The following is a 20475-nucleotide window of genomic DNA, read 5'->3' as shown; positions in this document are numbered from 1 at the left end:
CAAATTCTTCAATTCAAAGATTTGGTAGATTATCAGACAAATAATGTCTAACAGTAATTGATTTAACACATCACGATAAGTAGATTGAGTGTGGGCACTCTCAAGTTAACATATGTGATTATACTGCCTAATCTGTTACAGAGTATGTTGTTGCCAAGTAATGTAGAATAGATCCAAAGTAGTAATCCAGAATAGTTTTGAAGAGGCCATTAGAATGATAAACAAATCTGATTACCTTGAACATAATAACAAGCTAAGTGTTTAATATGTCCTATGAAGTCAAAATTGGGCACCATCATGTGGTGAAATTTGGAATTGCATCACATCCAATTTTGCCTGGGAACAAACAGATTACATAAATGTTAGTTTTGAATAAGCCACTCCTTCTCAAACAAGTAAACTCTGCCCATTTTGCGCAGTAGATGTTCTGTTAATATCTAGTATTTATACAAAGTCATAATTTAAATTGCTTTCAACCTTCATTCATCGGTTCAACCAACATTACTCGCTCTTATTACCAACTTGTATTGATTTAACTAAGCGTTTAATACTTCCTATCAGGTCTCAAATCGAGATTTGGCAAAATACAATTTCAGCAAATCCAATTTTGCCAGGGAACAAAAATAGATTAAATAAACTAAATAAGTCCTCTTCCCATTAAATAAATCAGAAAAGTCTGTCTTGTAACCAGTCCTCTTCAAACAAGTAAAGTCTGCCCATTTTGTGCCGTAGATTTTGTGTCTATGCCTAGTATTTAAACAAAATCATAATTTAAACGACTTCTTTCCTTCATTCACTTTGGAAATTTGGAATTGCAGCAAATCGAATTTTGGCAGGGAACAAAAATAGATCAATTAAACTAAATAAGTCTTCTTCCCATTAAATAAATTAAAAAAGTCTGTCTTGTAACCAGTCCTTTTCAAACAAGTAAAGTCTGCCCATTTTGTGCCGTCGATTTTGTGTTAATGCCTAGTATTTATACAAAATCATAATTTAAAGGACTTCATTCCTTCATTCACTTTGGAAATTTGGAATTGCAGCACATCAAATTTTGCCTGGGAAGAAAAGTAGATTAAATAAATTTAATAAGTCTTACTACTTCCCATTAAATAAATTAAATACGTCTTACTTGTTCCCACTCCTTTTCAAAACAGTAGTTTAAAACGAGGGCCCTTCACTCAATCTTTAACCCCAACCCCGCACGTTGTGTTGTATCTGTGAATGTTGGTTGTGGCCAAATGATAGTTTTCTTTCATTCGTTTAAGTTCCAAGAAAACTTGATGTAACTCTACTTTTAACTGCCGTTTCAGATAAGCGGGTATTACGTCGCAGTCATGTGCCGTGGATATGACGTAATTGCCCGAACCTCCGCCAAAATTCAAATCTGTTGGCGCGATGGCCGTGAGCCACTGAGCAGCGACGATTATCAACAGAAATATCTTTATTTTCTGCTTGCAACTGGACCGTCTAGAGCGTACACGGTAAGTAACACTCATTGTGTTTAAGGAGATTTACGTTTGTAATAGCAGAAGTGTAGCCGCGTTGCGTTGTACGTGTGAAAATTGGTCGAGGCGAAATGTTAATGTTTAATTTCATTCCTTTAGGTTCCACGGTGTTTGTTGGCTGCAAGTTTTCCACTGCAAGAAGAGGCTCGTATCATTGACCAGGAGCGAGCTACAATGGTGAGTAGCCATAACATTTATGTTAAACACTTCCTATTTCATGTCTAACAGTACTTGATTTAACAAATAACCATAAATAAATACAGTGTGGGCACTGAAGTTAACATATGTGATTATACTGCCTAATCTGTCACGGAGTAGATTGTTGCAAAGTAATATAAGATCCAAAGTTGTAATTCAGAATAGTTTTCAAAAGAAGGCCATTAGAATTATATACAAGTCTGATTACCCTTAACATAACAACAAGCTATTAATTAAATCACAAATTCTTCAATTCAAAGATTTGGTAGATTATCAGACAAATAATGTCTAACAGTAATTGATTTAACACATCACGATAAGTAGATTGAGTGTGGGCACTCTCAAGTTAACAGATATGATTATACTGCCTAATCTGTTACAGAGTATGTTGTTGCCAAGTAATGTAGAATAGATCCAAAGTAGTAATCCAGAATAGTTTTGAAGAGGCCATTAGAATAATAAACAAATCTGATTACCTTGAACATAATAACAAGCTAAGTGTTTAATATGTCCTATGAAGTCAAAATTGGGCACCATCATGTGGTGAAATTTGGAATTGCATCACATCCAATTTTGCCTGGGAACCAACAGATTAAATAAATCTTAGTTTTGAATAAGCCACTCCTTCTCAAACAAGTAAACTCTGCCCATTTCGCGCAGTAGATGTTCTGTTAATATCTAGTATTTATACAAAGTCATAATTTAAATTGCTTTCAACCTTCATTCATCGGTTCAACCAACATTACTCGCTCTTATTACCAACTTGTATTGATTTAACTAAGCGTTTAATACTTCCTATCAGGTCTCAAGGCAAGATTTGGCAAAATACAATTTCAGCAAATCCAATTTTGCCAGGGAACAAAAATAGATTAAATAAACTAAATAAGTCTTCTTCCCATTAAATAAATCAGAAAAGTCTGTCTTGTAACCAGTCCTCTTCAAACAAGTAAAGTCTGCCCATTTTGTGCCGTAGATTTTGTGTCTATGCCTAGTATTTAAACAAAATCATAATTTAAACGACTTCTTTCCTTCATTCACTTTGGAAATTTGGAATTGCAGCAAATCGAATTTTGGCAGGGAACAAAAATAGATCAATTAAACTAAATAAGTCTTCTTCCCATTAAATAAATTAAAAAAGTCTGTCTTGTAACCAGTCCTTTTCAAACAAGTAAAGTCTGCCCATTTTGTGCCGTCGATTTTGTGTTAATGCCTAGTATTTATACAAAATCATAATTTAAAGGACTTCATTCCTTCATTCACTTTGGAAATTTGGAATTGCAGCACATCAAATTTTGCCTGGGAAGAAAAGTAGATTAAATAAATTTAATAAGTCTTACTACTTCCCATTAAATAAATTAAATACGTCTTACTTGTTCCCACTCCTTTACAAAAAAGTAGTTTAAAACGAGGTCCCTTCACTCAACCTTTAACCCTATTTATTCACCTTCTAGGCTAAGTGTTAAAGGCTAAGTGTTAAAGGCTAAGTGTTAAAGGCTAAGTGTTAGAGGCTAAGTGCCAGAGGCTAGGCGCCAGAGGCGAGTTTTTGTGGGCTGAAGTTTTAGTGGGGTTAGTGTGAATACAATCCAAAAGAATACAACAGAATACAATACAATAGAATATAATACATAGATTAAATTCAATAGCTCTTACTACTTCCCATTAAATAAATTAAATACGTCTTACTTGTTCCCAATCCTTTTCAAAAAAGTAGTTTAAAACGAGGGCCCTTCACTCAACCTTTAACCTCAACCCCGCACGTCACATTGTGTTGTATCTGTGAATGTTGGTTGTGGCCAAATGATAGTTTTCTTTCATTCGTTTAGGTTCCACGGTGTTTGTTGGCTATGTTTTCCACTGTCAGAAGGATGAAAATACAAAGTACAACGCTTGGACGTGGGCGAAGACGTCACCGGTGAGTCCTTCCTTCCTATTTATTTACCTTCTAGATGCTAGAGGCTAAGTGTTAGAGGCTAAGTGTTAGAGGCTAAGTGTTAAACACAATACGAACAACACAACGATACTGCACTGAACAACACGATACCGCACTGAGAAACACGATACCGCACTGAACAACACGATACCGCACTGAACAACACCATGCCGCACTGAACACCATGCCACACTGAACAACACCATCCCGCACTGAACAACACCATGCCGCACTAAACAACACCATGCCGCACTGAACAACACCATGCCTCACTGAACGACACCATGCCGCACTGAAAGACACCATGCCGCACTGAACGACACCATGCCGCACTGAAAGACACCATCCCGCACTGAACACCATGCCGCACTGAACAACACCATCCTGCACTGAACAACACCATCCCGCACTGAACAACACCATGCCGCACTGAACAACATTATGCCGCACTGAACATTATGCCGCACTGAACAACACCATGCCGCACTGAACAACACCATGCCGCACTGAACAACATTATGCCGCACTGAACAACACCATGCCGCACTGAACAACACCATGCCGCACTGAACAACACCATGCCGCACTGAACAACATTATGCCGCACTGAACAACACCATGCCGCACTGAACAACACCATCCTGCACTGAACAACACCATTCCGCATTGAACACCATGCCGCACTGAACAACACCATCCCGCACTGAACAACACCATCCCGCACTGAACAACACCATGCCGCACTGAACAACATTATGCCGCACTGAACAACATTATGCCGCACTGAACAACACCATGCCGCACTGAACAATACCATGCCGCACTGAACAACACCATGCCGCACTGAACAACATTATAACGCACTGAACAACACCATCCCGCACTGAACAACACCATGCCGCACTAAACAACATTATGCCGCACTGAACAACATTATGCCGAAATGAACAACACCATGCCGCACTGAACAACACCATGCCGCACTGAACAACACCCTCCTGCACTGAACAACACCATCCCGCACTGAACAACACCATGCCGCACTGAACAACACCATGCCGCACTGAACAACACCATGCCGCAATGAACAACACCATCCCGCACTGAACAACATTATGCCGCACTGAACAACATTATGCCGCACTGAACAACACCATGCCGCACTGAACAACACCATGCCGCACTGAACAACACCATCCTGCACTGAACAACACCATCCCGCACTGAACAACACCATGCCGCACTGAACAACATTATGGCGCACTGAACAACATTATGCCGCACTGAACAACACCATGCCGCACTGAACAACACCATGCCGCACTGAACAACACCATGCCGCAATGAACAACACCATCCCGCACTGAACAACACCATGCCGCACTGAGCAACACCATGCCGCACTGAACAACACCATCCTGCACTGAACAACACCATGCCGCACTGAACAACACCATTCCGCACTGAACAACACCATGCCGCACTGAACAACATTACGCTGCACTGAACAACACCATGCCGCACTGAACAACACCATGCCGCACTGAACAACACCATGCCGCATTGAACAACACCATGCCGCATTGAACAACACCATGCCGCACTGAACAACACCATCCTGCACTGAACAACACCTTGCCGCATTGAACAACACCATGCCGCACTGAACAACACCATCCTGCACTGAACAACACCATCCCGCACTGAACAACACCATCCCGCATTGAACAACACCATCCTGCACTGAACAACACCATGCCGCACTGAACAACACCATGCCGCACTGAACAACACCATTCCGCACTGAACAACACCATGCCGCACTGAACAACACCATCCCGCACTGAACAACACCATCCCGCACTGAACAACACCATCCTGCACTGAACAACACCATCCTGCACTGAACAACACCATCCTGCACTGAACAACACCATGCCGCACTGAACAACACCATGCCGCACTGAACAACACCATGCCGCACTGAACAACACCATCCTGCACTGAACAACACCATCCTGCACTGAACAACACCACCCCGCACTGAACAACACGATCCCGCATTGAACACCATCCCGCACTGAACAACACCATGCCGCACTGAACAACACCATTCCGCACTGAACAACACCATGCCGCACTGAACAACACCATGCCGCACTGAACAACACCATGCCGCACTGAACAACATTATGCCGCACTGAACAACACCATGCCGCACTGAACAACACCATCCCGCACTGAACAACACCATGCCGCATTGAACAACACCATGCCGCACTGAACAACACCATCCTGCACTGAACAACACCATCCCGCACTAAACAACACCATGCCGCACTGAACAACATTATGGCGCACTGGACAACATTATGCCGCACTGAACAACACCATGCCGCACTGAACAACACCATGCCGCACTGAACAACACCATGCCGCACTGAACAACACCATGCCGCACTGAACAACATTATGCCGCACTGAACAACACCATGCCGCACTGAACAACACCATGCCGCACTGAACAACACGATCCCGCATTGAACAACACCATCCTGCACTGAACAACACCATGCCGCACTGAACAACACCATGCCGCACTGAACAACACCATTCCGCACTGAACAACACCATGCCGCACTGAACGACACCATCCTGCACTGAACAACACCATCCCGCACTGAACAACACCATGCCGCATTAAACAACACCATGCCGCACTGAACAACACCATCCTGCACTGAACAACACCATGCCGCACTGAACAACACCATGCCGCACTGAACAACACCATGCCGCACTGAACAACATTATGCCGCACTGAACAACATTATGCCGCACTAAACAACATTATGTCGCACTGAACAACACCATGCCGCACTGAACAACACCATGCTGCACTGAACAACATTATGCCGCACTGAACAACACGATCCCGCATTGAACAACACCATCCCGCAGTGAACAACACCATGCCGCATTGAACAACACCATGCCGCACTGAACAACACCATCCTGCACTGAACAACATTATGCTGCACTGAACAACACGATCCTGCATTGAACAACACCATGCCGCACTGAACAACACCATCCTGCACTGAACAACACCATGCCGCACTGAACAACACCATGCCGCACTGAACAACATTATGCCGCACTGAAAAACACCATGCCGCACTGAACAACACCATCCCGCACTGAACAACACCATGCCGCATTGAACAACACCATGCCGCACTGAACAACACCATGCTGCACTGAACAACATTATGCTGCACTGAACAACACGATCCTATATTGAACAACACCATGCCGCACTGAACAACACCATCCTGCACTGAACAACACCATCCTGCACTGAACAACACCACCCCGCACTGAACAACACGATCCCGCATTGAACAACACCATCCCGCACTGAACAACACCATGCCGCACTGAACAACACCATTCCGCACTGAACAACACCATGCCGCACTGAACAACACCATGCCGCACTGAACAACATTATGCCGCACTGAAAAACACCATGCCGCACTGAACAACACCATCCCGCACTGAACAACACCATCCCGCACTGAACAACACCATGCCGCACTGAACAACACCATGCCGCACTGAACAACACCATGCCGCACTGAACAACACCATGCCGCACTGAACAACACCATGCCGCACTGAACAACATTATGCCGCACTGAACAACACCATGCCGCACTGAACAACACCATGCCGCACTGAACAACACGATCCCGCATTGAACAACACCATCCTGCACTGAACAACACCATGCCGCACTGAACAACACCATGCCGCACTGAACAACACCATTCCGCACTGAACAACACCATGCCGCACTGAACAACACCATCCTGCACTGAACAACACCATTCCGCACTGAACAACACCATGCCGCATTGAACAACACCATCCTGCACTGAACAACACCATCCCGCACTGAACAACACCATGCCGCACTGAACAACACCATGCCGCACTGAACAACACCATGCCGCACTGAACAACATTATGCCGCACTGAACAACATTATGCCGCACTAAACAACATTATGTCGCACTGAACAACACCATGCCGCACTGAACAACACCATGCTGCACTGAACAACATTATGCCGCACTGAACAACACGATCCCGCATTGAACAACACCATCCCGCAGTGAACAACACCATGCCGCATTGAACAACACCATGCCGCATTGAACAACACCATGCCGCACTGAACAACACCATGCTGCACTGAACAACATTATGCTGCACTGAACAACACGATCCTGCATTGAACAACACCATGCCGCACTGAACAACACCATCCTGCACTGAACAACACCTTTCCACACTGAACAACACCATGCCGCACTGAACAACATTATGCCGCACTGAACAACACCATGCCGCACTGAACAACACCATGCCGCACTGAACAACACCATGCCGCACTGAACAACACCATGCCGCAATGAACAACACCATCCCGCACTGAACAACACCATGCCGCATTGAACAACACCATGCCGCACTGAACAACACCATCCCGCACTGAACAACACCACCCCGCACTGAACAACAGGATCCCGCATTGAACAACACCATCCCGGACTGAACAACACCATGCCGCACTGAACAACACCATTCCGCACTGAACAACACCATGCCGCACTGAACAACACCATGCCGCACTGAACAACACCATGCCGCACTGAACAACACCATGCCGCACTGAACAACACCATGCCGCAATGAACAACACCATCCCGCACTGAACAACACCATGCCGCATTGAACAACACCATGCCGCACTGAACAACACCATCCCGCACTGAACAACACCACCCCGCACTGAACAACACGATCCCGCATTGAACAACACCATCCCGGACTGAACAACACCATGCCGCACTGAACAACACCATTCCGCACTGAACAACACCATGCCGCACTGAACAACACCATGCCGCACTGAACAACACCATGCCGCACTGAACAACACCATGCCGCACTGAACAACATTATGCCGCACTGAACAACACCATGCCGCACTGAACAACACCATCCCGCACTGAACAACACCATGCCGCATTGAACAACACCATGCCGCACTGAACAACACCATCCTGCACTGAACAACACCATCCCGCACTGAACAACACCATGCCGCACTGAACAACATTATGGCGCACTGAACAACATTATGCCGCACTGAACAACACCATGCCGCACTGAACAACACCATGCCGCACTGAACAACACCATGCCGCACTGAACAACATTATGCCGCACTGAACAACATTATGCCGCACTGAACAACACCATGCCGCACTGAACAACACCATGCCGCACTGAACAACACCATGCCGCACTGAACAACACGACGTCGCACTGAACAACACGACGCCGCACAGAACAACACGACGCCGCACAGAATAACACAATACCGCACAGAACAACACAATACCGCACAAACAGTTTTAGATAATATTACGTCGCAGTCATGTGACGCGGACATGACGTCAATAGGCGGAACTCACGGCAAAATTATAATCCGTGGGCGTGGCTTGCAACAGGAAGTAGGAAAGCGGCAGTTCTGGCAAACAAGACACAGCTGTTAGTAACACGATGACTAACAAGGCAAATATTTTTGTTTTCAGCTTGCAACTTGACCGTCTAGAGCGTACAAGGTAATTACAACTGTTTTTTTTTAGCCCTGAAAAGCAAGGGAGTGTGGCGTTTGGGAGGAATGTCGAACTCGGCGTCTGCTTCCAGCCACAGACGCCAAATTTCGACGATTATTTCGACTGGTCAACGGTTGTAAATTATTGCGTTGACTAAAAACTTTATTTAACTCTACTCTTAACTTTGCCGTTTCAGATATGCGGGTATTACACCGCGGAAATGACGTCAATAGGCTGAACTCTCGCCAAAATTCAAATCTGTGGGCGCAATGGCCTTGAGCGAGACACCGGATACAAACACGACGATTATCAACAGAAATATCTTTATTTTCCGCTTGCAAGTGGACCGTCTAGAGCGTACACGGTAAGTACAACTCATTGTGTTTAAAAAGATTTACGTTTGTGTAGTTTGCGTTGCGTTGTATCTGTGAATGTTGGTTGAGGCTAAATGTTAATGTTTAATTTCATTCCTTTAGGTTCCACGGTGTTTGTTGGCTGTATGTTTTCCACTGCAAGAAGAGGCTCGTATCATTGACCAGCAGGAGCTACAATGGTGAGTACCCCTTTCGTCTTCCATTTATGTTAAACACTTCCTATTTCATGTCTAACAGTACTCGATTTAACAAATAACCATAAATAAATACAGTGTGGGCAGTCACGTTAACATATGTGATTATCCTGCCTAATATGTTTATCACAAATATGTCACTAATCACTAATATGTTTATTTGTTTATCACAACACCTTTGGACCTTCAGCAATCGATTATTTACCTTCATCTACATAGAGACAGAACGATGGTGTCTTAAACATCTCATTCATTTCACCAAATAACTTCACGCAGGTGGATAATGGCCGTCTCGGTCACGCTATGTTGCGTGATGCAGTTTTGAAGAACCAAATGCATTTATTCAATGAATAAGTCAAGCTAGTTCTATGTTTATGATGTTGTAAGTTACGGTACCGATTGAAGTTGAGTTCGAAGCCAGTGGAAAACAGCGCTGCGTTTGTGCTCTCCAGGTACAAATGTTGTGATCTCTGACTGACGACCGGGCGAGACTCGAGTAAGAGATGTCCAAACGAGCTCCGGCAGGGCGGGCCAAGGCGGAGCGAACGGACGCCCTTCAGGCCGCCAATGACGAGCTGAGAACCAAACTGATGGACGTCCAGTTAGAACTTCAGCAGGAGAAGAACAAGGTGAAAACCTCAACAGACAGACACTGCCTGCCTCCCTGCCTGCCTCCCTGCCTGCCTCCCTGCCTGCCTCCCTCCCTCCCAGTTTTCCCGATGTAGATTAGACATGCGTGTGCCATGACTGTGTCAGCCTACATCAACAAATGCACCGAGGACGTCAGCACCACTAAGAATATCATCACCCGGGGCAACCAACGACCCTGGATGACTGAGGAGGTACGTCAAACGCTACGAGCGCGGAACTCTGCCTTCAAGTCTGGCGACAAGGAGACACTGAGGACAGCGAGAGCCAACTTGAACCGTGCCATCAGGATAGCGAAGCGAGACCGCAGTCGAAAATTTCAGGATCGTTTCCACGACGTCAAAAACATCAGGAGTATGTGGCAAGGCATACGGGCGATTACAGACTACAACTCACCCTCCCCCCCCCCGGTGGGTGTAGTTGATGCTGACTTTCTAAATGGTCTAAATAACTTCTTTGGGAGGTTCGAGGCACTAAACGGCACTCCAGCAGTTAAAACTGTCCCCCATCAGGAAGAGGAGGTACTCTGCCTTGACTCCGCCGATGTGTTGAAGACCCTGAGGAGAGTCAACCCCTGTAAGGCCCCTGGCCCCGACAACATTCCTGGGCGTGTGTTCAGGGAATGTGCAAGTCATCTGGCTGGGGTCATCACAGACATTTTTAACACCTCGCTGGGCCAAGCCACAGTGCCGGCGTGCTTTAAGACTGCCTCCATCATTCCGGTGCCGAAGAAACCTCAAATCACCTCATTTAATGATTACCGGCCTGTTGCACTGACTCCGGTTATGATGAAGTGCTTCGAAAGGCTGCTTAAAGGTCACATCGTTTCCAGACTCCCCCTATTATTTGACCCGTTCCAGTTTGCCGACCGGCAAAACCGCTCCACTCAGGACGCCATCTCCTCCGTTCTTCACCTGAGCCTGGCTCACCTGGAGGAGAAGAACACCCATGTGCGGAGGCTGTTCCTGGACTTCAGCTCAGCGTTTAACACCATCATCCCACAGCATCTGGTAGGAAAATTGGAACACCTGGGCTTCAACACCCCCCTTCGCAACTGGCTGCTAGACTTCCTCACCAACAGACCTCAGTCAGTCCGGGTCGGACAGAACACCTCTGATGTCATCACCCTCAGCACAGGCTCCCTTCAGGGCTGCGTCCTGAGCCCCCTGCTGTGCACCCTGATGACACACGACTGCGTCCTCAGGTTCACCACCAATCACATCGTGAAGTCAGCAGACGACACAACGGTGGTGGGGCTCATCAGAGACAACAACGACCTGGACTACAGAGAGGAGGTGGAGCAGCTGGTGGGCTGGTGCAGAGAAAACAGCCTGATCCTGAATGAGGAGAAGATGAAGGAGATCATCGTCGACTTCAGGAAAAAACAGCCTCACCACGCTCCACTGATCATCAACAGCTCAGCTGTGGAGGTGGTCAGCACCACCAAATTCCTGGGGGTCCACATCACAGAAGACCTCACCTGGACTATGAACACTACGGCACTGGTCAAGAGGGCACAGAAGCGCTTGTACTTCCTGCGGAGGATGAGGAGAGCCCACCTGCCCCCACCCATCATGAGGACGTTCTACAGGAGCACCATAGAGAGCATTCTGACAAGCTGTCTCTCTGTGTGGTGTGGAGGCTGCACCGCCTCCGATTGGAAGAACGTGAGGAGAGTGGTGAGGACAGCAGAGAGGATCATAGGGGCTCCTCTTCCCTCCATTCAGGACATTTCATCTCAGCGCTGCATGTCCCGTGCCCGTAACATCATCAATGACCCATCACACCCCCACCATGGACTGTTCTCCCTGCTGCCCTCTGGGAAGAGGTTTGCAGCATCCGCTGCAGGTCCACCAGGTTCTGCAACAGCTTTTTCCCTGCTGTCATCAGACTGTTGAACACTAGAACTGTTGAGCTCTAAACTGAACTCTGCATCACACATTCACAGAACTGTACTTTATGACACTACGGACCTCTATCTTGCACTATCTCGCACTACCAACTTTACTGAACTTGTATAAACCCTTTAAATAGAAGTTTAATACATGGTTTAGCATTCCTCTGCACACTCTTGAATACTGTTTTGCCTACTTGCACTATTGCATAATTATCACTGCTGCACTTTATACTTATTTTTAATATATATATATATATATATATATAGTATATATGTATATATATATATTTTCATAGGGTATGTTACTTCTATTCAACTGCAATATCACTACTTTGTTGTAAGACGTATGCAACGGAATTTCGTTTTGTATGCACCATGTGCAGACAAGATGACAATAAAGTTTGTCTAAGTCTAAGTCTAAGTCATGTCAGGTCAGCTGTCTGGAGAGAGAGAGAAGTCAGGACCTGCGGGCGGAGCACCACCGTGCCACCGCCGCCATGACGGAACTCAAAAGCAAACTCCATGAGGAGAAGCAGAAAGAGTTAGCCATTACCAGGGAGACATTACTGCGGCAGCATGAAATGGAGCTGATGAGAGTGATCAAAATCAAAGATGGAGAGATCCAGCGACTGAATGCCTTGGTCCTCAGCCTGAGGGACGGCTCCATGGACAAGGTGATCCGCTCTATCCGTGTCTGACTATCCGCACGCCACGTCGGGCTTCGATGCGGCCGCTACCGTATTGTGTAGCTTGTCCCCAGTAAGCGTCGCGGCGCTCCGTTGCGGTCTCAACGGCCCGGTGTGGCGCAATGTCTGCTCAGGTGAGGAGGGGGGGCGCTTTGCTGGCGGAGGTGGAGGAGACGCGGCGGTGTCGGGAGACCGAGCGGTGTCGCCTCCACCAGGAGCGCGGAAGAAGCCCTGGCAGCGGCCCAGCAGGCCTGGCAGTCCCGAGCGGCCGAGCTCCGATCGGCTCATCACCAGCATCGGGAGGAGCTGAGCCGAACCAAGAGAGACTGCGAGAGGGAGATCCGCCGACTGGTAGGACTGATCAGATGCGCGGTGCGTGGCTATGTTCCCAATTTCGTTGTATACCTGCAGTGCAATGACACCTAAGGCATTCTATTCTATTCTATTTCACAAGAAGAAAATGTCCGGTTGCTCGCTTCGCTTTTGTCACAGCAAAGGTGTTCTAGTCGATTCCAGAAAAAAATTGGCCGGTTGCTCTCTTTGTTTTTGTCACAATTCTGGCAAATGAGTTTGCCCGCCTGCCTGAGCGCTCCCCGTTTGTACATCCAGACGGATGAGATCAAGCTGAAAGACAGAGCGGTTAGTGTTTTGGATGAAGCCCTGGGGCCGGCCACGTCCACCGCCTTCAGCTGCAGACTCAGGCTGCCGAGCAGCAGATCGCTGCCCTGAGGGATTCCCAAAGGGCGGGCCTAAACTACCCTGGAAGTGGGGTCAACGCCGCTACTAGCAATCCTCTTCATTGCGTAAGCCACCTCATCACACACTTGCAGTACGCATGACTTAGTTCGTTGCTGGAGGAAGGTAGCACAAAAACAGTTTTGAACTTTGAACGAGTGCTTGTGTGTGTGTGTTGCGGGGCGTTTTCAGTCTCAGGAGGATCGGGACACGCGACGGTTTCATCTGAAAATCGCTGAGCTCAGCGCAGTCATCAGGAAACTGGAGGATCGAAACGCCCTGCTTTCTGAAGAGCGCAATGAACTGGTAATTTATTGACGGCACGCTTGAAGGTTTGCGCTACGTTTGATGCGCGCCATCCAGCGAGGCACCCATTGCGCTTGCTTATTAGTTGAGCGGCGCGGCGAGTCGGTTGCCTGGTAGATGTCTTTTATTGGGAGCCAAAGCCACGATTCCGTTCAAACCGATGCAAAAGGAATGGATACGTTCTGGCCCGCGTGTTGTGCGTCTTTCACATCCCGCACTTCATGCTTGCAGCTAAAGCGACTGAGAGAAACAGAAAGCCAGTTTCTGCCACTCCTGTACAAAAACAAACGCCTGAGCAGGAAGAATGAAGAACTCTCGCTGGTGCTGTGTCGCCTTGAAAACAAAGTGCGCTTTGTCACCCAGGAGAACGAGGAGATGGCAAGCTTGGTAAGTCGACGCGGACAACGGCGGCGTGCCAACAGAGTCCACTGCATTTGTGTTCCACAGAGAAGGCCTAGTTCGCTCAATGACCTGGACCGCGGTTGCGGCCAGCAGGACGGTGAAATGGAGTTCCTTCAAGTTGTGGAGCAGCGGCACATCATCGACGACTTGTCCAAGGTCTTCAGGCAGGCGACTCGGTGCACGTACGGCAGCGCCGCGCTCGCTCGCTGTCGCCAGGAAACCTTTTCCGTCCAAAGCTTGGCCGGCGGCCGCCATCCAAAAAATTGGCCCCTTAAATTCCGACCTTTCAAGCAGGAGCATTGTGCGCACGCGTTTGAACACGCTTTAGACTTGTTTTGCCGTTTTCAGCAGCTCAAAGCTCCCGTTTTGTCAGCGCCTTTGCCACTCGCTGTGCGCTGAAAACGACGGACTTGCCCGGCTGCTCAGCCCGTCAACCATGAGCCGCGAGCGCGGCGTCATTGTCCGTAGGCAGCTAGTGGCAAAATGCACCCTGTTAGAGTTGCGCTCGCTCCAACTTATTTTGCAAGAACCACACGGGAGACAAGTAAGTTCTTTTGGACACCTGCAGGTGGAGAGTCCATCCGTTGTACGAATGAAGTCTGACTCTCGGCTCCTGCACGAGCATTTTAATTAAGAGAAACAGGGTGGGTGTAAGAGTGGATTGAATAGAGGAAGCCCTTGACCTCTAGTCAAAACATAGCAAGGGGTGTTTTACGACTTTGTGTAGGAAGGGATAAGCGATAGGGATAAATAAGGGATAAATAATATTATTTATTACAGGTCGCAGTCAAAGTCAAAGCAACACAATGATACGATAAAGATAATCTGGAAAACCCTGACACACCCTGTAGTTGTCACTTTTGGAAAAGACGAGCGTCCCTCCAATCATCGCCGGTGACGTGTTTTTCAGGCTCTGGAGACAGGAGCTCATGTCAGAAATGTCATTGTGAGTCGCGTTTGTTTCTGCGCCGGAGCCGTTCGTTCCCTTTGCATCCAAAGAATCTCAAAGGCGGATTATTTGTGTCGACAGGAGAGAGATTTGCTGCTACGATACCGACGTCGAGAATCTCTGAGGAGGAACAAAGCGTGAGGTCCTGCAAGGTGAGTCTGTTTGTTTGCGGCTGCTTGGTGTTGCGCAAGATGAAATGGCCTTTTTCTCGCTATCGTTCCTCTCGTCGATTCATCGTGAGGTGTCGCTTCAGTTTGTTCAGAGAGATGTTTGCTTCCGCGCCCGCAGGTCATCGAAACATTTTACGGCTACGACGAAGACGTGTTGGTGGACTCGGACGGATCGTCCTTGTCTTTTCACACCGACAGAACCCCCGACACGGAACCCGAAGAGGTAGCCCGCCATTTCTGCCAGCGTATTGGCACCAAACATTCCTCTTCAGCCTGGAATCGGACTCGTCTTTGCGTCGCGGGTGCTTTGTCGCCGGTCTGACTGATTCTGGTACTAGTGCTGTGTTGCATTGGTGTGTGCATGAAGAGGCGGAGCTTCGCTACCGCCAGCTGACGCAAGAATATCAAGCGCTGCAACGAGCCTACGCTCTGCTAGCCCAGACCAGCGAAAGGGGACTACGACGCCGAGAAGGAGATCAAGGTGGCGCCCCTTCCCGCAACCCCCGGCCGGGTCGCAGCCTCCCCGTTCTCACCCAGCCTCGGGTGTTCTCTGGTCTGAAAGGAGGAGGAGGAGCCTCCCTCCTCCTCCTTTCAGACCAGAGAAAAGCTGATGGTAGAAATGGGTCACTATCAAAGCAGAGTAGCAGATCTGGAGTCAGCGCTGAAGCAACAAGGACAGGTAAGCTCATCAATGAGCACACCTTTTTCTCAGACAAAATAGCTACATTCTTCAGTCACTCATCCGTCTGGCATTACTGGACCAACCCCCCCCCCCCCCCCCCCCCCCGAACGTGGCTGGGAAAATGCGGAGAAAAGCAAATGTCATTTTCCAGTCAACCAAAGAATTTGTGGATGAAAATGACACAACATTCCAAAGCTGTCCACGCGTTTGTCTCTTCTAGAATGTCAAGTGGGTGGAGGAGAAGCAGCTGCTGCGTCAGAGCAATCAGCAGTTGGCCGAAAAGGTGACGGAAAGAAAGGCGCTGGGCGGAGTCGCTTGGCGTCACACCTGTCGGGAAGCCCCGCAGATGAGGTCTGACTGTCTTTTCAGGTCAGGCGGATGGAGGCGGAAGAAGCGCGTCTGAAAGAGCACATCCAGGATATCCGAGACCAAAACGAACTGCTTGAGTTCCGCATCCTGGAGCTGGAGGTGGGAAGACTCGCACAAGCGTGTTGAGGCCAGAGATGTGACGGACGGACGGACGGACGGACGGACGGATGCATGCCTCTGCCTTTCAGGAGAGGGAGTGGCGCTCCCCCGTCATGAAGTTTCTGCAAGTCCGTTTCCCAGACGGCCTCAGCCCTTTGCAGATCTACTGCGAGGCCGAGGGCGTGAGCGTACGTAAGGCGTCCCTCGCAACCCTAACCTTAACCCGAGGTCCCAGAACACCTTACATTGCTCCTTGCGCCTTTCCCCCGGACATCGTCATCAGTGATCTGATGAAGAAGCTGGACATCCTGGGCTATAACGCCGTAAGTGTATGTCGAACTCCTTATGTTCGCACTCCACGAGACTCGGCGGCTCAAATGTGACTTTTGGAAGGCTTTGCGCTGAAAGAAGCTTGTTGACGCTGTGCCTTTGGGCTCTTGCAGAATCTCACCAACGAGGAGCAGGTGGTCGTGATTCACGCCAGGACCCTTCTCACCCTAGCCGAGAAGGTAACGCGCACGTCCACGCACGCTCTCGCATTCTGCTTATGTGACAGCAGCCTTTCCTCAGTGGTTAGAATACATCAAAGTGACCAAGTCAGCACTTCAACAGAAGATGTTGGACATTGAAAGTGAGAAGGTAGACAGACACGCGACATCAGCCAAGGGGAACTCCGGCAATGTGCCCCAACAATTCTGACCTTGAGCTGTGCTAGGATATGTTCTGCAAGCAGAAGGGCTACCTGGATGAAGAGTTGGACTTCAGGAAGTGTTCCATGGACCAGGCTCATAAGGTAAGCCGCCCTCAAATCTCCCGCCGGACCACTGATGGACGAGGATTGCGGCCCAGAGGATCCTGGAGCTGGAGGCCATGTTGTACGAGGCGCTACCGCAGCGGGACTGCCCTGCCACGGACGGCGAAAAAGCCAGCCACGCTGGCGTGAATGACGTGCTGACGGCGGATCAGAGAGAAGAGCTTAGGAGCGCCGTGGACCAATGGAAGCGAGCCCTGATGTGCGAGTTGAGGGAGCGCGACGCTTGCATCCTCCAAGAGAGAATGGATCTGCTGCACAGCGCGCAACAGGTAAGGGCCCAAAGCCAGCCCGGCACTTACTTGCACGCTTACTGGCTTTTGAATGCCACTTTCCATTTGTCCGTCCTAGAGGAACAAAGAGCTGAAAGAATTCATCGAAGCTCAGAAGAGACAAATCAAACAATTGGAGGAGAAGTTTCTGTTTCTCTTTCTATTCTTCTCCTTGGCCTTCATTCTGTGGCCCTAACACCAGCTGGTGAGTGAGCTCCAGCGGCACCGCACTCGACACCTCCGATACACTGCCAGCCGGTCTCAGACGTTGGCAGACGCTCCGATGCCAACGTATACCCCCCGCCACGGTGACAGAGGCACCGCGTCACACCGGCGCTCATCCAATCAGAAGGCAGGAAAAGCAAATTCACATGCAGGGCACTTTTGAACCAGAAGAGAGCGCCACAAAAAACGGTTGTTGCCCCAAACGCGCACTAAAAAGGGTCAGAATAACAAGAGTCCCACTGGCCAGCCGGGGCCACCCGTCCAGCTGTTTCTTCAGGGGGGAAAAAAATTGGAGTCACCGGTGAGTACATTTTGCATTTAGCTCTGCTTTTCTGCTTCTGTCTTCAAGTGTGTGGCATCCTGCGATCAAAGAGTCAGCCAACCCCAAAGCGGTTGACCTCAACGTCCCACCACCATGCCTACCAGAGCAGGTGACGTGATGCTTTGGACATCCTTCCGTCTCAGATGCCCAAAAGTACTCTTTGCCACATCTGCGGCAATACGGTGTCTTTTCAAAGGTGCAAATAAATCCAGCGTGGGCGGAACACGCACGTCTTCGGTTTTTCCCGCTTTGTTTGTGTGACAGCTGTTGTGAAAATTTTATACAAATAAAGTTGTATAGTACAGGTTTGGCCAAGCCGCAACTCCCGAACCGCATGCGGCTCTTTTATGTTCATATCAACATTTGTGTGTGTGTGTGTGTGTGGGGGGGGGGGGGGGGGGGGGGGTTGTACGTGTTGGCTTCACTTGAGTTCAATTTGGTATTTTGGTCAAAAGCGCATGTGGTGAAATTCCACAAAGTAGGATGGGCAAACACATTTCTTTAAACTATGAGTGTCAATTGGGCTCTCGAAATGGCAGGGAAAAGATGCACAGCAAAACGAAAATACGTAGATGAACACAGGACGTTTTAATCAGAGTGGGAAAGTTTCTATTTTTTGTTGAACGTGATGGCAAACCATTCTGCCTGATATGTCAGACCTCAGCGCATTTCAAAGATTCAAATCTTCAGCGCCATGCACTTCAGCTCACTCCATGCTAACATTGATCAGGCGTCGAACCCGCATCATCATGCTTAAGAGGTGGCCATGCTAACCAGTGCGCCATTATGTCAACGCATAATAACTAAGTCTACTGGTCAAAACAGCGGTTACTATATGACGTCGCTACGTCGTGGTCACGTGACGCAGACAAGACGTCAATGGACGTGGGCAGAGTTAACTTGTTTAAAAGGGAGTAGGCAGAAGAAATATTTAATTTATTTAAATCTATTTTGAGTGCACACCATTATGCCAATGCATAACAACTGTAAATCTACTAAACAAAACAGCGGTTGCTATATGACATCTGCCACGTCGTGGTCACGTGACATACGTGACGTCGATGGGCGTAACTTTCGCCGGAATTCAAATCCGCGGGGAGAGTTAACTTGTTTAAAAGAGAGTGGGCAGAAGAATTATTTAATTTATTTAAATCTATTTGGTGTGTGCGCCATTATGTCAATGCATAACAACTGTAAGTCTACTAAACAAAACAGCGGTTGCTATTTGACGTCTGCCACGTCGTGGTCACGTGACGCGGACGTGACGTCGACGCCTACTTTACATCCCACCGATCACAGGACTCCTCGGCTGCATAACCGTGCCCCCTTCCCAACCAATCGGATTTGCTATACGCGAAAACGACGCCAATGGAAAGAGCTTCCGCCCAAATTTAAATCCGTGGGCGTGGCTCGCAGCAGGAAGTAGGAAAATGGCGGCGATGTTGACAAAGACACAGCGGATGGTAACATACGACTAACAAGAGAAATATTTTTATTTTCTGCTTGCAACTGGACCGTCCAGAGCGTACACGGTAAGTACAACTCATCGTTTTTAAAAAGAAGTACTTTTGTTGCCCTGAAAAGCGAGTGACGTGGCGTTTGTGGGGGACGTCGAATTTCGACGATTCTTTCTGGTCAACGGTTGTAAATGATTGTGTTGATTAAAAAAGAAAACTTGATGTAACTCTACTTTTAACTGCCGTTTCAGATAGATTTGGAATTGCATCACATCCAATTTTGCCTAGAGCGTACACGGTAAGTAACACTCGTTGTGTTTAAGGAGATTTACGTTTGTAATAGCAGAAGTGTAGCCGCGTTGCGTTGTACGTGTGAATGTTGGTCCGGGCGAAATGTTAATGTTTAATTTCATTCCTTTAGGTTCCACGGTGTTTGTTGGCTGCAAGTTTTCCACTGCAAGAAGAGGCTCATATCATTGACCAGGAGCGAGCTACAATGGTGAGTAGCCATAACATTTATGTTAAACACTTCCTATTTCATGTCTAACAGT

At 48.0% G+C, this 20475-nt stretch overlaps 1 pseudogene; it reads left to right on the top strand.

The window, feature by feature from the left end:
* The first annotated feature begins 1222 nt into the window (after positions 1-1222).
* LOC148377532 (janus kinase and microtubule-interacting protein 3-like) lies at positions 1223-18617 on the top strand (annotated as a pseudogene).
* Positions 18618-20475: the final 1858 nt, after the last annotated feature.

Source organism: Syngnathus floridae, unplaced genomic scaffold (assembly GCF_059516105.1).
Source record: "Syngnathus floridae isolate MCC-2025c unplaced genomic scaffold, RoL_Sflo_1.0 HiC_scaffold_132, whole genome shotgun sequence".
Taxonomy (NCBI): domain Eukaryota; kingdom Metazoa; phylum Chordata; class Actinopteri; order Syngnathiformes; family Syngnathidae; genus Syngnathus; species Syngnathus floridae.
Note: the sequence above shows the minus strand (reverse complement) of the source record. Positions and strands in the feature narration are given on the sequence as shown.